This window comes from Scyliorhinus torazame, chromosome 27 (assembly GCF_047496885.1).
Source record: "Scyliorhinus torazame isolate Kashiwa2021f chromosome 27, sScyTor2.1, whole genome shotgun sequence".
NCBI classification, from domain to species: Eukaryota; Metazoa; Chordata; class Chondrichthyes; order Carcharhiniformes; family Scyliorhinidae; genus Scyliorhinus; species Scyliorhinus torazame.
This window is the reverse complement of record NC_092733.1, coordinates 21,587,700-21,598,777: the sequence shown is the minus strand read 5'-3', so window position 1 is coordinate 21,598,777 and position 11,078 is coordinate 21,587,700.

The following is an 11,078-nucleotide window of genomic DNA, read 5'->3' as shown; positions in this document are numbered from 1 at the left end:
ATCGCTGGGCGTGTCCTGGTGACTGTCAGTCAGCTTTGTCTTAGCTTCTTCTGGCGCCAGGGATTCTGTCCTAACATTGTGTATCTAAATGTTTCCCTTTTGTCCCCGGAGATGGCTCATTAGTATGTAAATCGTTTGGCAGTTTCTGTCCTGTCTGAGCGTTTAAGGTTCTAATCAACAGACAGAGCTTGCACCTGCTTGTTTCTTAGCATTGTCCAATTTTCCCTGCAGTCTTTGCAAGTATCCATATTGTAATCGGGACGTGACCATCCCAGATGGCTACACTTCCTCCTTGTGATCCTCAACGCGAAGCGTGAAGGATCACATTACCATGGCGTCTTCATCCTCTGATCCCCAGGGAACCCATGCTTAGGCTCTACACTGTCCTATCCTATGCAACACAATTTCACCTAAACCATTTTAAATACATTCATTATCAAAAAATTCTATGGGGCGCTATGACATTAATACATGCATTACAGAAAAATAAAAAAACTGGAACCTCTAACTATTCTCAATAAACTATCCTCATTTAAACAATCCAAAAATAATCTCTGCATCTTAAACTACAAAATAGCAGCACACAAATTTCTCTGGCCTGGCAGTCAGACACAGGTTTACATCTCGTTATTCCATAAAATACATTAAACAAAATGGATGCTCTTTAATCCGTCCCAATGGGTTCGGGGATCTGGTGAAATCCGAAAATGGCGGACCTAAATCGGTATACCGGGGTGCGAGAGTGATATGCTCTGTTTCGCCATTTCCTGACTCTAAACGTTTGCACAACACTGCAAAGTATCGCCAGCACTAAGAGTGCTTCGACTACATGTGAGAGTGAGTACCAGGTGATAAACTTATCACACCAGCTCGGGTATTGCTAGCTATCGCTGGGCTAGTTATCTCGGGGTTCCGTGTATTACAGGGGTGAGAGTCATTTACGGTTTGTGTGGTAGGGGTCGGGGGGGGGGTAGCATCCGTGCGCAACTGAAGGGATCCCGCAAAGATCCATGTGAATACGGAGGCTGTCTTCATCTTTGTCGGACTTCTTTGTCTTCCTCTGTGGTTCCTGGGTTTCCGGAGTTCTGTGAACACAAGCATAATTTCTGTTATTATCTTACTTAAGATCTCGTATGTCTGTCTGTCCTTTAATGCCAATTTCCCTTTATAATTGGTCACCATCTGTGACTCCCTCATTTTTTTTAAACCCGAATATTTGGACAAGACATCTAAGAAAATAGTGCCGTACTGCGAGCCGTCTCGCAGCCTGTGAGATTTACCATCCCAATGTTTGAAGATGTAAATTAGCATAGGGAAGCAACCTAAGGGTTGCCAAAACCGAACAAAAGAATTTTGAACGTAACGAGCCAAAATGGGGTGCGTATGGGCCGCGGCGGGTAAGAATTGGGTGGAATCCCCGGGTAGGACAGTGATCAATGCCGTATGTGTCCTACCCGAGCGTAGCTGACCAGAGGGGGGCCCTCGGGCAGGGCGGGGACCAATGCCGTTTCTCCACTGCCTGAGCAACCGGCAAGAACGGGTAAGAATGTGGTCGTCATGGGGGGCTGCCTCTCGAATTAGGAGAGCAACTATGAGTCTGGTTCCGTCGACAGACTAGTTCCTCTGAACTATTGTTTGGGACAAACTTGTACCTTTAACAAGTTTTCTGGGGACAAGCTAGATCCTCTAACAGCCATTGGCCGTCAAAGGGGGTGGTGACATGGGGCCGTGAAAAACTTTCCGAGTTTACACACAACACTTAACGATAACACTAACGAACAAACATTCAAACAAACATGGTGCAGATTCCATCAGAAAGGACACCGTATCTCTCCATCTGTTCCTTTTTTCTCCATCATCTGGACACGTCACTGCTCAATAGCGAACAAGGTCGCAAAGGGATTCATTTGGTGGGAGTCAGACTCCAAGTCATCATCTTCTCCCGGCTGCCAAACTCTTGTCTGTAGTAACCGTGCTAAAGCTGCTTGGGGCAAATTGGGGTCCAGCTCATCATTCCAGATGAGCCTGAACGAATTGTCTCGGTGCCAGAATCGTGTGTCGAGGTTGGAGCTACTATGCTTCAATCTGTAATTGTCGGGCGGTGGGTCTGGGTCGGGGCTTTGATATAAGTGACTCAAATGGGTCAGTAGAATCATGCTCAGATGCACTGGGAGTGGGGCCTGTTGCAGGGGTGTAGTCGTAACGTGGTGTGCTGTGGCTATCGTCGTCGTGATCGCTATCACTGTCGCTGTCACTGCTGGTTGAGGGAAGGGAGAGGCGGAGTCGTGCCTCTGGGGGTGGAGTTGAAGTTGTGTCTGAGGCCGGGCTGGAGTGGTTGGGCGAGGGTAGGACTACATCATCTGTGGGTGGGGCATGATCGTCTGCTGCTGTGAGCAGGATGTGGTGTGTGTGGTTATTCTGCGAGCCATAAGCCTTGAGCTGGTTTATATGAAACCACGCAGACTTACCATTGGGATAGGTTATTTTGTATACTGAGGGGCTGACTTTGTCCGAAATGGAGTACAGTCCGGAAAATTTGGGGGAGAGGAATGAACTGGGGTTGTAAAGGGAAAGCATAACTTGTTGCCCTACTGAAAACTCAGTGGCGTGTACTGTTTTGTCAAAACAGGCCTTGCTCTGTTTCTTCCTGGTTCCAAGTCTCACTGCTGCGGCGAGTTGGGCTGCCTTTATGTTCTGTACTAGTTGTGTGACCGCGTTTTCATGTGTGAGGGCTGTAACTGCAGGGCTGGCCAAATCCAGTCCTGGTAAATACACAGCGCCTTTCATGGGGTGTCCGGTCATGAGGGTGTGGGGGGTGTAACCGGTGGATGTAGATACTGTGTTTCTTAAAAACGTCAAAGCAAATGGGAGTACTGAATCCCAGGTGCTGTTATTCTGCTGTACCATTTCCCTGAGGGTGGCTTTCAATGTCCTAATCATTCGTTCTACAATACCACTTGACTGGAGGTGGTATGCGATATGGAACTTTTGTGTAATTCCGAAAATCGTGAGGACGTTTTTCATTACACATCCGGTGAAATGGGAGCCTTGGTCGGACTCTATACTGCGTGGGAGGCCCCATCTTGTAAAGATGCGGTGTGTTAATATTTTAGCCATCGTCTTGGCCATATTAGTTCCTGACGGAAATGCTTCCACCCATTTTGTGACGGTGTCTATGACCACCAACACATACTTGTAACCATTTCTGCACGGGGCTAGGAGTCCTATATAATCTATCTGGAGATTTGTCCAGGGTCCATTAACGGGACGGGTATGGCTAAGTTGAGCCTTTTTCGCATATCTGTCCGGATTGTTCTGGTCACAGATTAAGCAATTCTCTATGTAGTGTGTGACATCGATTTTTAAATCAGGCCACCAACAAAGCGGTCTGAGGTGGGCTAGGCTGGGTTCAATTCCTTGGTGTCCATGATTGTCATGGAACTGACAAATGATCTGGTTCCTGTCCTGGCTGGGAACTATATAAAGGCCATCCTTGAAAATCACACCGTCGTGTGTGGTGATTGCGTTTCTAAACTTGTCGTACGGGGCTGGGAAGGTTCCCTTTAAAACTTCCCTGAGTTTCTCGTCCTCTTTCTGGGCCTTCGCTAAATCCTGAATGTTGGTCTGTGAGACCTGAACTGCGTGTTGGCGAGTCCACTACTGTTGCAGGCAGGGCATTCCACGCCCTTACTACTCTCTGAGTAAAGAACCTACCTCTGACATCTGTCCTATATCTATCTCCCCTCAATTTAAAGCTATGTCCCCTCGTGCTAGACATCACCATCCGAGGAAAAGGGCTCTCACTGTCCACCCTATCCAATCCTCTGAACAACTTGTATGCCTCAATTAAGTCACCTCTTAACCTTCTTCTCTCTAACGAAATCAGCCTCAAGTCCCTCAGCCTTTCCTCATAAGATCTTCCCTCCATACCAGCCAACATTCTGGTAAATCTCCTCTGCACCCTTTCCAATGCCTCCACATCCTTCCTATTGTAGCCACCTAAAATGGCTGATTCCCTATTAATTTGGCCAAAACCCGATTTAAAATGGCTAACCGAAAAGGCTGATGGGAAAAGCAGCCAACAGGACACAAACAGACAGCTGCAGACAGAATAGCGTATTCGGCTCTGGGGAAGTCGGCCCAGATCAATACTCAAGACTATTAGCAGCACATCAACCCAGACATCTGCAGTTTAATCGGTTATCCCCGGGTACAATTGCAACACATTAACAATTGAATGCCGGGCCAGACCTGTCGGCGCCTGCAGTGGCCGAAACAAAGACAGGTGAACGATCATCCCCCGATCGAGGAATCGCCCCATTATTGGAGAATATCGAACCCAGTGATTGGGAACAAGTCCAATCACTTGGGACTCAGGGTCAAGGGCCGCCCCGAGAGGCGGGAAGCCCCTGGGCCCTATAAAGTGAGGGGCCAAGTTCAGATCTCTCTCTCTCTCCCTTCTTCACCTGCTCGCGACCTTCGCAAGAACATCGACCAGAAACTGTAAGTCTGACTCCAGCGATCGCTACCCGATAGAGATTCCTAGCCATCGACCCGTATCAGCCTTTTGAATCCCGCAGGCCAGATCCAATTCGATAAACCATTTGTTTCCCTGACCTGGTGGGCCATCTCCTAAAGTTAAGTATTGGCCAGTAGTGGTAGGTTTTGATATAGAAAGTAGGTTTATTGTGTAAGTATTGATTGCTGTACATAATAAATGACCGTTGATTTCAATCTTACTAAGCGGTGTGCTGACTTATTAATCGTAACTCGAGCTTGAACCACGTGGCGGTATCAGAAAGATACCTGGCGACTCGTGAGCAAAGGTGACATAATCAGAGCTAATAAACTAAGGCTAAAAGAGCAACACTATATTTTGGCGACCAGAATTGCACGCAATACTCCAAATGCGGCCGCACCAGAGTTTTGTACAGCTGCAACATGACCTCATGGCTCCGAAACTCAATCCCTCTACCAATAAAAGCTAACACACCGTACGCCTTCTTAACAACCCTCTCAATCTGGGTGGCAACTTTCAGGGATCTATGTACATGGACACGGAGATCTCTCTGCTCATCCACACTGTCAAGAATCTTACCATTAGCCCAGTACTCTGTCTTCCTGTTATTCCTTCCAAAATGAATCACCTCACACTTTTCTGCATTAAACTCCATTTGCCACCTCTCAGCCCAGCGCTGCAGCTTATCTATATCCCTCTGTAACTTGTACATCCTTCTGCACTGTCCACAACTCCACCGACTTTAGTGTCATCTGAAAATTTACTCACCCATCCGTCAGTTATAAAAATGACAAACAGCAGTGGCCCCAAAACAGGGGCGTCATTCTCCACCGGCGGGAGTCTCCGTTTTGCCGGCGCCCGGGGGTTTCCCGACGGCGTGGGGCTGCCCCACAATGGGAAACCCCATTGACCGGCCGGTGTTACGGAGACTCCCGCCGGCCGGTCGGGGCAGAAATGTGGCGGGGCGGGTAGGAGAATTTCGCCCCAGATCCCTGTGGTACACCACTAGTAACTGGACTCCAGTCTGAACATTTCCCATCAACCACCACCCTTTGTCTTCTTCCAACTAGCCAATTTCTGATCCAAACTGCTAAATCACCCTGTATGTTCTGCAGTAGTCTACCATGGGGAAACTTAGCAAATGCTTTACTGAAATCCATATACACCACATCAACTGCTTTACCCTCATCCACCTGTTTGGCCACCTTCTCAAATAACTCAATAAGGTTTGTGAGGCACAACCGACCCTTCACAAAACCGTGTTGACTATCTCTAATCAAATTATTCCTTTCCAGATGAGTATACATCCTATCTCTTATAAACCTTTCCAAGATTTTGCCCACAACAGAAGTAAGGCTCACTGGTCTATAGTTACCGGGGTTGTCTCTACTCCCCTTCTTGAACAAGGGGACAACATTTGCTATCCTCCAGTCTTCTAGCACTATTCCTGGAGACAAAGATGACTTAAAGATCAAAGCCAAAGGCTCAGCAATCTCCTCCCTAGCTTCCCAGAGAATCCTAGGATAAATCCCATCCGGCCCAGGGGACTTATCTATTTTCACACTTTCCAGAATTGCTAACACCTCCTCCTTATGAACCTCAAGCCCTTCTAGTCTAGTAGCCTGAATCTCAGTATTCTCCTCGACAACATTGTCTTTTTCCTGTGTGAATACTGATGAAAAATATTCATTTAGCACCTCTCTTATCTCCTCGGACTCCAAGCACAACTTCCCACTACTGTCCTTGACTGGCCCTACTCTTACCCTAGTCATTTGTTTATTCCTGGCATATCTATAGAAAGCTTTAGGGTTATCTTTGATCCTACCTGCCAAAGACTTCTGATGTCCCCTCCTGGCTCTTCTTAGCTCTCTCTTTAGGTCCTTCCTAGCTAACTTGTAAATCTCGAGCACCCTAACTGAACCTTCATGTCTCATCTTTACATAAGCCTCCTTCTTCCTCTTGACAAGTGTTTCAAATGCTTTAGTAAACCACGGTTCCCTTGCTCGACCACTTCCTCCCTGCATGACAGGTACATACTTATCAAGGACACGCAGTAGCTTTTCCTTGAACAAGCTCCACATTTCCATTGTGCCCATCCCCTGCAGTTTTCCTCTCCATCCGATGCATCCTAAGTCATGCCTCATTGCATCATAATTGCCTTTCCCCCAGATATAACTCTTGCCCTGCGGTCTATACCTATCCCTTTCCATCACTAAAGTAAACGTAATTGAATTGTTGTCACTATCACCAAAGTGCTCACCTATCTCCAAATCTAACACCTGTCCTGGTTCATTACCCAGTACCAAATCCAATATGGCCTCACCTATCGTTGGCCTATCTACATACTGTGTCAGGAAACCCTCCTGCACACATTGGACAAAAACAGACCCATCTAAAGTAATCGAACTGTAGCGTTTCCAGGCAATATTTGGAAAGTTAATGTCCCCCATAACAACTACCCTGTTGCTTTCGCTCCTATCCAGAATCATCTTTGCAATCCTTTCCTCTACATCTCTGGAACTTTTCGGAGGCCTATAGAAAACCCCGAACAGGGTGACCTCTCCTTTCCTGTTTCTAACCTCAGCTCACACTACGTCAGTAGACGAGTTATCATCAAACGTCCTTTCTGCCACCGTAATACTGTCCTTGACTAACAATGCCACTCCTCCCCCTCTTTTACCACCTTCCCTGAGCTTACTGAAATATCTAAACACCTGCAACAACCATTTCTGTCCCTGCTCTATCCATGTCTCCGAAATGGACACAACACCAAAGTCCCAGGTACCAACCCATGCCGCAAGTTCACCCACCTTATTCTGGATGCTCCTGGGCATTGAAGAAGACACACTTTAAACCAGCTTCCTGCCTGCCGGTACACTCCTGCAACTTTGAAACCTTACTCATGACCTCACTACTCTCAACCTCCTCTATACTGGAGCTACAATTCAGGTTCCCAAGCCCCTGCTGAATTAGTTTAAACCCTCCCGAAGAGAACAAAGAACAAAGAACAAAGAAATGTACAGCACAGGAACAGGCCCTTCGGCCCTCCAAGCCCGCGCCGACCATACTGCCCGACTAAACTACAATCTTCTACACTTCCTGGGTCCGTATCCTTCTATTCCCATCCTATTCATATATTTGTCAAGATGCCCCTTAAATGTCCCTATCGTCCCTGCTTCCACTACCTCCTCCGGTAGCGAGTTCCAGGCACCCACTACCCTCTGCGTAAAAAACTTGCCTCGTACATCTACTCTAAACCTTGCCCCTCTCACCTTAAACCTATGCCCCCTAGTAATTGACCCCTCTACCCTGGGGAAAAGCCTCTGACTATCCACTCTGTCTATGCCCCTCATAATTTTGTAGACCTCTATCAGGTCGCCCCTCAACCTCCTTCGTTCCAGAGAGAACAAACCGAGTTTATTCAATCGCTCCTCATAGCTTATGCCCTCCATACCAGGCAACATTCTGGTAAATCTCTTCTGCACCCTCTCTAAAGCCTCCACATCCTTCTGGTAGTGTGGCGACCAGAATTGAACACTATACTCCAAGTGTGGCCTAACTAAGGTTCTATACAGCTGCAACATGACTTGCCAATTCTTATACTCAATGCCCCGTCCAATGAAGGCAAGCATGCCGTATGCCTTCTTGACTACCTTCTCCACCTGTGTTGCCCCTTTCAATGACCTGTGGACCTGTACTCCTAGATCTCTTTGACTTTCAATACTCTTGAGGGTTCTACCATTTACTGTATATTCCCTACCTGCATTAGCCCTTCCAAAATGCATTACCTCACATTTGTCCGGATTAAACTCCATCTGCCATCTCTCCGCCCAAGTCTCCAGACAATCTAAATCCTGCTGTATCCTCAGACAGTCCTCATCGCTATCCGCAATTCCACCAACCTTTGTGTCGTCTGCAAACTTACTAATCAGACCAGTTACATTTTCCTCCAAATCATTTATATATACTACAAACAGCAAAGGTCCCAGCACTGATCCCTGTGGAACACCACTGGTCACAGCCCTCCAATTAGAAAAGCATCCCTCCATTGCTACCCTCTGCCTTCTATGGCCTAGCCAGTTCTGAATCCACCTTGCCAGCTCACCCCTGATCCCGTGTGACTTCACCTTTTGTACTAGTCTACCATGAGGGACCTTGTCAAAGGCCTTACTGAAGTCCATGTAGACAACATCCACTGCCCTACCTGCATCAATCATCTTAGTGACCTCCTCGAAAAACTCTATCAAGTTAGTGAGACACGACCTCCCCTTCACAAAACCGTGCTGCCTCTCACTAATACGTCCATTTGCTTCCAAATGGGAGTAGATCCTGTCTCGAAGAATTCTCTCCAGTAATTTCCCTACCACTGAAGTAAGGCTCACCGGCCTGTAGTTCCCGGGATTATCCTTGCTACCCTTCTTAAACAGAGGAACAACATTGGCTATTCTCCAGTCCTCCGGGACATCCCCTGAAGACAGCGAGGATCCAAAGATTTCTGTCAAGGCCTCAGCAATTTCCTCTCCAGCCTCCTTCAGTATTCTGGGGTAGATCCCATCAGGCCCTGGGGACTTATCTACCTTAATATTTTTTAAGACACCCAACACCTCGTCTTTTTGGATCACAATGTGACCCAGGCTATCTACACCCCCTTCTCCAGACTCAACATCTACCAATTCCTTCTCTTTGGTGAATACTGATGCAAAGTATTCATTTAGTACCTCGCCCATTTCCTCTGGCTCCACACATAGATTCCCTTGCCTATCCTTCAGTGGGCCAACCCTTTCCCTGGCTACCCTCTTGCTTTTTATGTACGTGTAAAAAGCCTTGGGATTTTCCTTAACCCTATTTGCCAATGACTTTTCATGACCCCTTCTAGCCCTCCTGACTCCTTGCTTAAGTTCCTTCCTACTTTCCTTATATGCCACACAGGCTTCGTCTGTTCCCAGCCTTTTAGCCCTGACAAATGCCTCCTTTTTCTTTTTGACGAGGCCTACAATATCACTCGTCATCCAAGGTTCCCGAAAATTGCCGTATTTATCTTTCTTCCTCACAGGAACATGCCTGTCCTGTATTCCCTTCAACTGACACTTGAAAGCCTCCCACATGTCAGATGTTGATTTGCCCTCAAACATCCGCCCCCAATCTATGTTCTTCAGTTCCCACCTAATATTGTCATAATTAGCCTTCCCCCAATTTAGCACATTCATCCTCGGACCACTCTTATCCTTGTCCACCAGTACTTTAAAACTTACTGAATTGTGGTCACTGTTACCGAAATGCTCCCCTACTGAAACATCTACCACCTGGCCGGGCTCATTCCCCAATACCAGGTCCAGTACCGCCCCTTCCCTAGTTGGACTGTCTACATATTGTTTTAAGAAGCCCTCCTGGATGCTCCTTACAAACTCCGCCCCGTCTAAGCCCCTGGCACTAAGTGAGTCCCAGTCAATATTGGGGAAGTTGAAGTCTCCCATCACCACAACCCTGTTGTTTTTACTCTTTTCCAAAATCAAAAAATCAATTGGATACTCTAAATTTATTTTTTTAAATTACTGTGTACACAGAGGGCAAATTCAGAATTCTCAACTGGTCTGGGAATTGAACCCACACTGCTGGCTTTGTTCTGCATCACAAACCAGCTGTCTAGCCCACTGAGCTAAATCAGCCCTAAATGAAAATCGCTTATTGTCACAAGTAGGCTTCAAATGAAGTTACTGTGAAAAGCCCCTAGTCGCCACATTCCGGCGCCTGTTACGGGAATTGAACCGTGCTGCTGGCCTGCCTTAGTCTGCTTTCAAAGCCAGCAATTTAGCCCTGTGCTAAACAGCACATAAAAAGAGCATTAGCAAATTTCCCCCCCAGGATATTGGTACCCCTCTGGTCCAGGTGTAGACCATCCCGTTTGTAGAGGTCCCACCAACCCCAGAATGAGCCCCAATTATCCAGAAATCTGAAACCCTCCCTCCTGCACCATCCCTGTAGCCACGTGTTCAACTCCTCTCTCTCCCTATTCCTCATCTCGCTATCACGTGGCACGGGTAACAACCCAGAGAGAATAACTCTGTTTGTCCTAGATCTAAGTTTCCATCCTAGCTTCCTGAATTCCTGCCTTACATCCCTATCCCTTTTCCTACCTATGTCGTTGGTACCTATGTGGACCACGACTTGGGGCTGCTCCCCCTCCCCCTTAAGGATCCCAAAAACACAATCCGAGACATCATGCACCCTGGCACCTGGGAGGCAACGCACCAACTGCGAGTCTCTCTCGTTCCCACAGAATCTCCTATCTATCCCCCTAACTATGGAGTCTCCAATGACTGATGCTCTACTCCTCTCCCCCCTTCCCTTCTGAGCAACAGGGACAGACTCTGTGCCAGAGACCTGTAACCCATGGCTTACCCCTGGTAAGTCCCCCCCACTAACAGTATCCAAAACGGTATACTTGTTACTAAGGGGAACGACAACAGGGGATCCCTGTGCTGATTGCTTCCTCCCAGCCCCTCTCACCGTCACCCATCTATCTTTATTCTTCGGAGTAACTACATCCCTGAAGCTTCTA